This window comes from Dysidea avara, chromosome 10, assembly GCF_963678975.1.
Source record: "Dysidea avara chromosome 10, odDysAvar1.4, whole genome shotgun sequence".
NCBI lineage: Eukaryota > Metazoa > Porifera > Demospongiae > Dictyoceratida > Dysideidae > Dysidea > Dysidea avara.
In genome coordinates this window covers 21,428,070-21,435,995 of record NC_089281.1, presented here as the reverse complement: position 1 = coordinate 21,435,995, position 7,926 = coordinate 21,428,070, and the positions used below count along the sequence as shown (strand labels likewise).

At 37.9% G+C, this 7,926-nt stretch overlaps 1 protein-coding gene and 26 non-coding genes across 28 annotated transcripts in view; all 27 read left to right on the top strand.

Moving 5' to 3' along the window:
- Nucleotides 1-7,926, top strand: part of LOC136236536 (3-hydroxyisobutyryl-CoA hydrolase, mitochondrial-like) — a 34,163-nt gene that overhangs the window by 20,440 nt on the left and 5,797 nt on the right. The window lies entirely within an intron of this gene.
- LOC136237407 (5S ribosomal RNA) lies at nucleotides 81-199 on the top strand. The gene has a single exon (XR_010692469.1). It is a non-coding gene; the product is annotated as a 5S ribosomal RNA (ribosomal RNA).
- LOC136237354 (5S ribosomal RNA) lies at nucleotides 343-461 on the top strand. Its single transcript, XR_010692419.1, has one exon. It is a non-coding gene; the product is annotated as a 5S ribosomal RNA (ribosomal RNA).
- On the top strand, nucleotides 622-740 carry LOC136237406 (5S ribosomal RNA). Its single transcript, XR_010692468.1, has one exon. It is a non-coding gene; the product is annotated as a 5S ribosomal RNA (ribosomal RNA).
- LOC136237404 (5S ribosomal RNA) lies at nucleotides 872-990 on the top strand. Its single transcript, XR_010692467.1, has one exon. It is a non-coding gene; the product is annotated as a 5S ribosomal RNA (ribosomal RNA).
- LOC136237347 (5S ribosomal RNA) lies at nucleotides 1,140-1,258 on the top strand. Its single transcript, XR_010692411.1, has one exon. It is a non-coding gene; the product is annotated as a 5S ribosomal RNA (ribosomal RNA).
- Nucleotides 1,403-1,521, top strand: LOC136237403 (5S ribosomal RNA). The gene has a single exon (XR_010692466.1). It is a non-coding gene; the product is annotated as a 5S ribosomal RNA (ribosomal RNA).
- On the top strand, nucleotides 1,665-1,783 carry LOC136237402 (5S ribosomal RNA). The gene has a single exon (XR_010692465.1). It is a non-coding gene; the product is annotated as a 5S ribosomal RNA (ribosomal RNA).
- On the top strand, nucleotides 1,923-2,041 carry LOC136237401 (5S ribosomal RNA). The gene has a single exon (XR_010692464.1). It is a non-coding gene; the product is annotated as a 5S ribosomal RNA (ribosomal RNA).
- On the top strand, nucleotides 2,181-2,299 carry LOC136237330 (5S ribosomal RNA). Its single transcript, XR_010692395.1, has one exon. It is a non-coding gene; the product is annotated as a 5S ribosomal RNA (ribosomal RNA).
- On the top strand, nucleotides 2,444-2,562 carry LOC136237399 (5S ribosomal RNA). Its single transcript, XR_010692462.1, has one exon. It is a non-coding gene; the product is annotated as a 5S ribosomal RNA (ribosomal RNA).
- Nucleotides 2,705-2,823, top strand: LOC136237412 (5S ribosomal RNA). Its single transcript, XR_010692474.1, has one exon. It is a non-coding gene; the product is annotated as a 5S ribosomal RNA (ribosomal RNA).
- Nucleotides 2,956-3,074, top strand: LOC136237398 (5S ribosomal RNA). Its single transcript, XR_010692461.1, has one exon. It is a non-coding gene; the product is annotated as a 5S ribosomal RNA (ribosomal RNA).
- Nucleotides 3,223-3,341, top strand: LOC136237391 (5S ribosomal RNA). Its single transcript, XR_010692454.1, has one exon. It is a non-coding gene; the product is annotated as a 5S ribosomal RNA (ribosomal RNA).
- Nucleotides 3,478-3,596, top strand: LOC136237329 (5S ribosomal RNA). The gene has a single exon (XR_010692394.1). It is a non-coding gene; the product is annotated as a 5S ribosomal RNA (ribosomal RNA).
- On the top strand, nucleotides 3,746-3,864 carry LOC136237380 (5S ribosomal RNA). Its single transcript, XR_010692445.1, has one exon. It is a non-coding gene; the product is annotated as a 5S ribosomal RNA (ribosomal RNA).
- Nucleotides 4,008-4,126, top strand: LOC136237371 (5S ribosomal RNA). Its single transcript, XR_010692439.1, has one exon. It is a non-coding gene; the product is annotated as a 5S ribosomal RNA (ribosomal RNA).
- On the top strand, nucleotides 4,266-4,384 carry LOC136237360 (5S ribosomal RNA). The gene has a single exon (XR_010692426.1). It is a non-coding gene; the product is annotated as a 5S ribosomal RNA (ribosomal RNA).
- Nucleotides 4,521-4,639, top strand: LOC136237328 (5S ribosomal RNA). The gene has a single exon (XR_010692393.1). It is a non-coding gene; the product is annotated as a 5S ribosomal RNA (ribosomal RNA).
- Nucleotides 4,790-4,908, top strand: LOC136237349 (5S ribosomal RNA). Its single transcript, XR_010692413.1, has one exon. It is a non-coding gene; the product is annotated as a 5S ribosomal RNA (ribosomal RNA).
- Nucleotides 5,052-5,170, top strand: LOC136237338 (5S ribosomal RNA). The gene has a single exon (XR_010692402.1). It is a non-coding gene; the product is annotated as a 5S ribosomal RNA (ribosomal RNA).
- Nucleotides 5,310-5,428, top strand: LOC136237316 (5S ribosomal RNA). The gene has a single exon (XR_010692381.1). It is a non-coding gene; the product is annotated as a 5S ribosomal RNA (ribosomal RNA).
- LOC136237326 (5S ribosomal RNA) lies at nucleotides 5,561-5,679 on the top strand. Its single transcript, XR_010692391.1, has one exon. It is a non-coding gene; the product is annotated as a 5S ribosomal RNA (ribosomal RNA).
- LOC136237315 (5S ribosomal RNA) lies at nucleotides 5,818-5,936 on the top strand. The gene has a single exon (XR_010692380.1). It is a non-coding gene; the product is annotated as a 5S ribosomal RNA (ribosomal RNA).
- LOC136237342 (5S ribosomal RNA) lies at nucleotides 6,078-6,196 on the top strand. The gene has a single exon (XR_010692406.1). It is a non-coding gene; the product is annotated as a 5S ribosomal RNA (ribosomal RNA).
- LOC136237435 (5S ribosomal RNA) lies at nucleotides 6,334-6,452 on the top strand. Its single transcript, XR_010692496.1, has one exon. It is a non-coding gene; the product is annotated as a 5S ribosomal RNA (ribosomal RNA).
- LOC136237368 (5S ribosomal RNA) lies at nucleotides 6,588-6,706 on the top strand. The gene has a single exon (XR_010692436.1). It is a non-coding gene; the product is annotated as a 5S ribosomal RNA (ribosomal RNA).

The window sequence follows — 7,926 nt, the reverse complement described above, 5'->3', positions numbered from 1 at the left end:
GATTTTTAATAGCAGAGATTAAGAGAGTAGTTTATTTGAATGTTGTGTGTATAAATAGGCAGTAGAATGTCTTAACAAATGTCTACGACCATACTACGCTGAAAGCACCAGTTCTCGTCCGATCACTGAAGTTAAGCAGCGTCGGGCAGGGTTAGTACTTGGATGGGTGACCGCCTGGGAATACCCTGTGTTGTAGACTTTTTTTTTTTTTTTTTTTTTCTTTCTTTCTTTACCAATGGTACTTTAGCTCTTTTTGCAAATAGATTTTTAATAGCAGAGATTAAGAGAGTAGTTTATTTGAATGTTGTGTGTATAAATAGGCAGTAGAATGTCTTAACAAATGTCTACGACCATACTATGCTGAAAGCACCAGTTCTCGTCCGATCACTGAAGGTAAGCAGCGTCGGGCAGGGTTAGTACTTGGATGGGTGACCGCCTGGGAATACCCTGTGTTGTAGACTTTTTTTTTTTTTTTTCTTTTTTTTTTTTTTTTTCTTTCTTTCTTTCTTTACCAATGGTACTTTAGCTCTTTTTGCAAATAGATTTTTAATAGCAGTGATTAAGAGAGTAGTTTATTTGAATGTTGTGTGTATAAATAGGCAGTAGAATGTCTTAACAAATGTCTACGACCATACTACGCTGAAAGCACCAGTTCTCGTCCGATCACTGAAGTTAAGCAGCGTCGGGCAGGGTTAGTACTTGGATGGGTGACCGCCTGGGAATACCCTGTGTTGTAGACTTTTTTTTTTTTTTTTTCTTTACCAATGGTACTTTAGCTCTTTTTGCAAATAGATTTTTAATAGCAGAGATTAAGAGAGTAGTTTATTGGAATTTTGTGTGTATAAATAGGCAGTAGAATGTCTTAACAAATGTCTACGACCATACTACGCTGAAAGCACCAGTTCTCGTCCGATCACTGAAGTTAAGCAGCGTCGGGCAGGGTTAGTACTTGGATGGGTGACCGCCTGGGAATACCCTGTGTTGTAGACTTTTTTTTTTTTTTTTTTTTTTTGTTTCTTTCTTTCTTTACCAATGGTACTTTAGCTCTTTTTGCAAATAGATTTTTAATAGCAGAGATTAAGAGAGTAGTTTATTTGAATGTTGTGTGTATAAATAGGCAGTAGAATGTCTTAACAAATGTCTACGACCATACTACGCTGAAAGCACCAGTTCTCGTCCGATCACTGAAGTTAAGCAGCGTCGGGCAGGGTTAGTACTTGGATGGGTGACCGCCTGGGAATACCCTATGTTGTAGACTTTTTTTTTTTTTTTTTTTCTTTCTTTCTATTCTTTACCAGTGGTACTTTAGCTCTTGGCAAACAGATTTTTAATAGCAGAGATTAAGTGAGTAGTTTATTAGAATGTTGTGTGTATAAATAGGCAGTAGAATGTCTTAACAAATGTCTACGACCATACTACGCTGAAAGCACCAGTTCTCGTCCGATCACTGAAGTTAAGCAGCGTCGGGCAGGGTTAGTACTTGGATGGGTGACCGCCTGGGAATACCCTGTGTTGTAGACTTTTTTTTTTTTTTTTTTTTTCTTTCTTTCGTTACCAATGGTACTTTAGCTCTTTTTGCAAATAGATTTTTAATAGCAGTGATTAAGAGAGTAGTTTATTTGAATGTTGTGTGTATAAATAGGCAGTAGAATGTCTTAACAAATGTCTACGACCATACTACGCTGAAAGCACCAGTTCTCGTCCGATCACTGAAGTTAAGCAGCGTCGGGCAGGGTTAGTACTTGGATGGGTGACCGCCTGGGAATACCCTGTGTTGTAGACTTTTTTTTTTTTTTTTTTTTTCTTTCTTTACCAATGGTACTTTAGCTCTTTTTGCAAATAGATTTTTAATAGCAGAGATTAAGAGAGTAGTTTATTTGAATGTTGTGTGTATAAATAGGCAGTAGAATGTCTTAACAAATGTCTACGACCATACTACGCTGAAAGCACCAGTTCTCGTCCGATCACTGAAGTTAAGCAGCGTCGGGCAGGGTTAGTACTTGGATGGGTGACCGCCTGGGAATACCCTGTGTTGTAGACTTTTTTTTTTTTTTTTTTTTTCTTTCTTTACCAATGGTACTTTAGCTCTTTTTGCAAATAGATTTTTAATAGCAGAGATTAAGAGAGTAGTTTATTTGAATGTTGTGTGTATAAATAGGCAGTAGAATGTCTTAACAAATGTCTACGACCATACTATGCTGAAAGCACCAGTTCTCGTCCGATCACTGAAGTTAAGCAGCGTCGGGCAGGGTTAGTACTTGGATGGGTGACCGCCTGGGAATACCCTGTGTTGTAGACTTTTTTTTTTTTTTTTTTTTTTCTTTCTTTCTTTACCAATGGTACTTTAGCTCTTTTTGCAAATAGATTTTTAATAGCAGAGATTAAGAGAGTAGTTTATTTGAATGTTGTGTGTATAAATAGGCAGTAGAATGTCTTAACAAATGTCTACGACCATACTACGCTGAAAGCACCAGTTCTCGTCCGATCACTGAAGTTAAGCAGCGTCGGGCAGGGTTAGTACTTGGATGGGTGACCGCCTGGGAATACCCTGTGTTGTAGACTTTTTTTTTTTTTTTTTTTTCTTTCTTTCGTTACCAATGGTACTTTAGCTCTTTTTGCAAATAGATTTTTAATAGCAGTGATTAAGAGAGTAGTTTATTTGAATGTTGTGTGTATAAATAGGCAGTAGAATGTCTTAACAAATGTCTACGACCATACTACGCTGAAAGCACCAGTTCTCGTCCGATCACTGAAGTTAAGCAGCGTCGGGCAGGGTTAGTACTTGGATGGGTGACCTCCTGGGAATACCCTGTGTTGTAGACTTTTTTTTTTTTTTTTTTCTTTACCAATGGTACTTTAGCTCTTTTTGCAAATAGATTTTTAATAGCAGAGATTAAGAGAGTAGTTTATTGGAATTTTGTGTGTATAAATAGGCAGTAGAATGTCTTAACAAATGTCTACGACCATACTACGCTGAAAGCACCAGTTCTCGTCCGATCACTGAAGTTAAGCAGCGTCGGGCAGGGTTAGTACTTGGATGGGTGACCGCCTGGGAATACCCTGTGTTGTAGACTTTTTTTTTTTTTTTTTTTTTCTTTTCTTTCTTTCTTTACCAATGGTACTTTAGCTCTTTTTGCAAATAGATTTTTAATAGCAGAGATTAAGAGAGTAGTTTATTTGAATGTTGTGTGTATAAATAGGCAGTAGAATGTCTTAACAAATGTCTACGACCATACTACGCTGAAAGCACCAGTTCTCGTCCGATCACTGAAGTTAAGCAGCGTCGGGCAGGGTTAGTACTTGGATGGGTGACCGCCTGGGAATACCCTGTGTTGTAGACTTTTTTTTTTTTTTTTTTCTTTCTTTACCAATGGTACTTTAGCTCTTTTTGCAAATAGATTTTTAATAGCAGAGATTAAGAGAGTAGTTTATTTGAATGTTGTGTGTATAAATAGGCAGTAGAATGTCTTAACAAATGTCTACGACCATACTATGCTGAAAGCACCAGTTCTCGTCCGATCACTGAAGTTAAGCAGCGTCGGGCAGGGTTAGTACTTGGATGGGTGACCGCCTGGGAATACCCTGTGTTGTAGACTTTTTTTTTTTTTTTTTTTTTTTTTTTCTTTCTTTCTTTACCAATGGTACTTTAGCTCTTTTTGCAAATAGATTTTTAATAGCAGAGATTAAGAGAGTAGTTTATTTGAATGTTGTGTGTATAAATAGGCAGTAGAATGTCTTAACAAATGTCTACGACCATACTACGCTGAAAGCACCAGTTCTCGTCCGATCACTGAAGTTAAGCAGCGTCGGGCAGGGTTAGTACTTGGATGGGTGACCGCCTGGGAATACCCTGTGTTGTAGACTTTTTTTTTTTTTTTTTTTTTCTTTCTTTCGTTACCAATGGTACTTTAGCTCTTTTTGCAAATAGATTTTTAATAGCAGTGATTAAGAGAGTAGTTTATTTGAATGTTGTGTGTATAAATAGGCAGTAGAATGTCTTAACAAATGTCTACGACCATACTACGCTGAAAGCACCAGTTCTCGTCCGATCACTGAAGTTAAGCAGCGTCGGGCAGGGTTAGTACTTGGATGGGTGACCGCCTGGGAATACCCTGTGTTGTAGACTTTTTTTTTTTTTTTTTTTTTCTTTCTTTACCAATGGTACTTTAGCTCTTTTTGCAAATAGATTTTTAATAGCAGAGATTAAGAGAGTAGTTTATTTGAATGTTGTGTGTATAAATAGGCAGTAGAATGTCTTAACAAATGTCTACGACCATACTACGCTGAAAGCACCAGTTCTCGTCCGATCACTGAAGTTAAGCAGCGTCGGGCAGGGTTAGTACTTGGATGGGTGACCGCCTGGGAATACCCTGTGTTGTAGACTTTTTTTTTTTTTTTTTTCTTTCTTTACCAATGGTACTTTAGCTCTTTTTGCAAATAGATTTTTAATAGCAGAGATTAAGAGAGTAGTTTATTTGAATGTTGTGTGTATAAATAGGCAGTAGAATGTCTTAACAAATGTCTACGACCATACTATGCTGAAAGCACCAGTTCTCGTCCGATCACTGAAGTTAAGCAGCGTCGGGCAGGGTTAGTACTTGGATGGGTGACCGCCTGGGAATACCCTGTGTTGTAGACTTTTTTTTTTTTTTTTTTTTTTTTTTTTCTTTCTTTCTTTACCAATGGTACTTTAGCTCTTTTTGCAAATAGATTTTTAATAGCAGAGATTAAGAGAGTAGTTTATTTGAATGTTGTGTGTATAAATAGGCAGTAGAATGTCTTAACAAATGTCTACGACCATACTACGCTGAAAGCACCAGTTCTCGTCCGATCACTGAAGTTAAGCAGCGTCGGGCAGGGTTAGTACTTGGATGGGTGACCGCCTGGGAATACCCTGTGTTGTAGACTTTTTTTTTTTTTTTTTTTTTCTTTCTTTCGTTACCAATGGTACTTTAGCTCTTTTTGCAAATAGATTTTTAATAGCAGTGATTAAGAGAGTAGTTTATTTGAATGTTGTGTGTATAAATAGGCAGTAGAATGTCTTAACAAATGTCTACGACCATACTACGCTGAAAGCACCAGTTCTCGTCCGATCACTGAAGTTAAGCAGCGTCGGGCAGGGTTAGTACTTGGATGGGTGACCGCCTGGGAATACCCTGTGTTGTAGACTTTTTTTTTTTTTTTTTCTTTCTTTCGTTACCAATGGTACTTTAGCTCTTTTTGCAAATAGATTTTTAATAGCAGAGATTAAGAGAGTAGTTTATTTGAATGTTGTGTGTATAAATAGGCAGTAGAATGTCTTAACAAATGTCTACGACCATACTATGCTGAAAGCACCAGTTCTCGTCCGATCACTGAAGTTAAGCAGCGTTGGGCAGGGTTAGTACTTGGATGGGTGACCGCCTGGGAATACCCTGTGTTGTAGACTTTTTTTTTTTTTTTTTTCTTTACCAATGGTACTTTAGCTCTTTTTGCAAATAGATTTTTAATAGCAGAGATTAAGAGAGTAGTTTATTGGAATTTTGTGTGTATAAATAGGCAGTAGAATGTCTTAACAAATGTCTACGACCATACTACGCTGAAAGCACCAGTTCTCGTCCGATCACTGAAGTTAAGCAGCGTCGGGCAGGGTTAGTACTTGGATGGGTGACCGCCTGGGAATACCCTGTGTTGTAGACTTTTTTTTTTTTTTTTTTTTCTTTCTTTACCAATGGTACTTTAGCTCTTTTTGCAAATAGATTTTTAATAGCAGAGATTAAGAGAGTAGTTTATTTGAATGTTGTGTGTATAAATAGGCAGTAGAATGTCTTAACAAATGTCTACGACCATACTACGCTGAAAGCACCAGTTCTCGTCCGATCACTGAAGTTAAGCAGCGTCGGGCAGGGTTAGTACTTGGATGGGTGACCGCCTGGGAATACCCTGTGTTGTAGACTTTTTTTTTTTTTTTTTTTCTTTCTTTCTTTACCAATGGTACTTTAGCTCTTTTTGCAAATAGATTTTTAATAGCAGAGATTAAGAGAGTAGTTTATTTGAATGTTGTGTGTATAAATAGGCAGTAGAATGTCTTAACAAATGTCTACGACCATACTACGCTGAAAGCACCAGTTCTCGTCCGATCACTGAAGGTAAGCAGCGTCGGGCAGGGTTAGTACTTGGATGGGTGACCGCCTGGGAATACCCTGTGTTGTAGACTTTTTTTTTTTTTTTTTTTTTTTCATTACCAGTGGTACTTTAGCTCTTTTGGCAAACAGATTTTTAATAGCAGAGATTAAGTGAGTAGTTTATTGGATTGTTGTGTGTATAAATAGGCAGTAGAATGTCTTAACAAATGTCTACGACCATACTACGCTGAAAGCACCAGTTCTCGTCCGATCACTGAAGTTAAGCAGCGTCGGGCAGGGTTAGTACTTGGATGGGTGACCGCCTGGGAATACCCTGTGTTGTAGACTTTTGTTTTTTTATTTTCTTTCTTTACCAATGGTACTTTAGCTCTTTTTGCAAATAGATTTTTAATAGCAGAGATTAAGAGAGTAGTTTATTGGAATGTTGTGTGTATAAATAGGCAGTAGAATGTCTTAACAAATGTCTACGACCATACTACGCTGAAAGCACTAGTTCTCGTCCGATCACTGATGTTAAGCAGCGTTGGGCATTGTTAGTACTTGGATGGGTGACCGCCTGGGAATACCCTGTGTTGTAGACTTTTTTTTTTCTTTTCTTTACCAATGGTAGTTTAGCTCTTTTTGCAAATAGATTTTTAATAGTAGAGATTAAGGTGGCGCTGAACCGATTAAGGGCAGCCGCACAAAGTTAATTGTACAGCATGTCTGTGATAATGCGCCTATCAATATTATGCCCCACCATGTGGGGATTTGACTTTTTCAAAATTCATTCCCTGCCCGTGGGGCATGACGAATAGTCAAATCCCAGCATAGTGTACTTTTGGAAAGTAGGTTATTCTTGCAGGAGTTACATTGCTTATAAAGCCAAGCAAGTGCTAAAATTTTTGAAAAGTCAAATGCCCCACTAGTGGGGTAATTTTTAAGGTCAAATCGGATCTATTCCCCCATGTATGCCTGGGGAGGGGGTAGTGGGGCTTAATATTGATAGGTGATTAATGTGCGAACAAACGCGGAAATTCATAGACCACAGCGAAGCGTCTCAGTTGACTAATATAACAAGCTCTGTCAGACCACCCAACTACCTTTGTTGATACAACTAACATTATGACCTCGCCCTGAGTAGCCACACCGTCTCCTTTCTCGCTAAATAACTTCAAAATTATTCACCACAGCATATCATAGTAGCTACTTTCCAAGAGCTATCATTGATTGAACTCATTATCGACCTCATTAATTGAAATCACTGATAAGAAATTATTTCTAGATAACATTTCTAGCTAACTAATCATTTGTAAATAGCTAATTGTACATATGTTCCCCCCCTTGTAATTCCCCCCTCCCCCCCTCTGTAATTTTTCCCCCCTGGGAATAATCAGTAAACACTGCCTGCCCAGTAATAATAACCACAGATTTTCAAAATTTGGTATAGACATTGGGTAAGCTATACTCTACAATAGTACACTTCGAATTTTCGCGATTCGGGTTTGATGGAGTTGTTAGCCAATGTTGTAGCCCACAGGTGTGCGTTTTCACTACTTTCCATGTTGTTATCAATGAAAAGGAAAACATAGAATTGTTCTACAAGGTGAGAAATGGTTGGAACTGAAGTGGCTTAGTGATAGGTTGTTCATTAGCCAAGTTATTAAAAAATCTGGTTAAAACTTGAGAGTCTTACAGACGTAAAATGAAGGCGTGTTATTTCATGAAACTTTGTATGCTAAACTAAAGTATCACAGGCTATCACAACAGCTTTTAAGGCGTAGATTAAGTTGTACACTAGAGATGTTTTGGGCCACCCTAA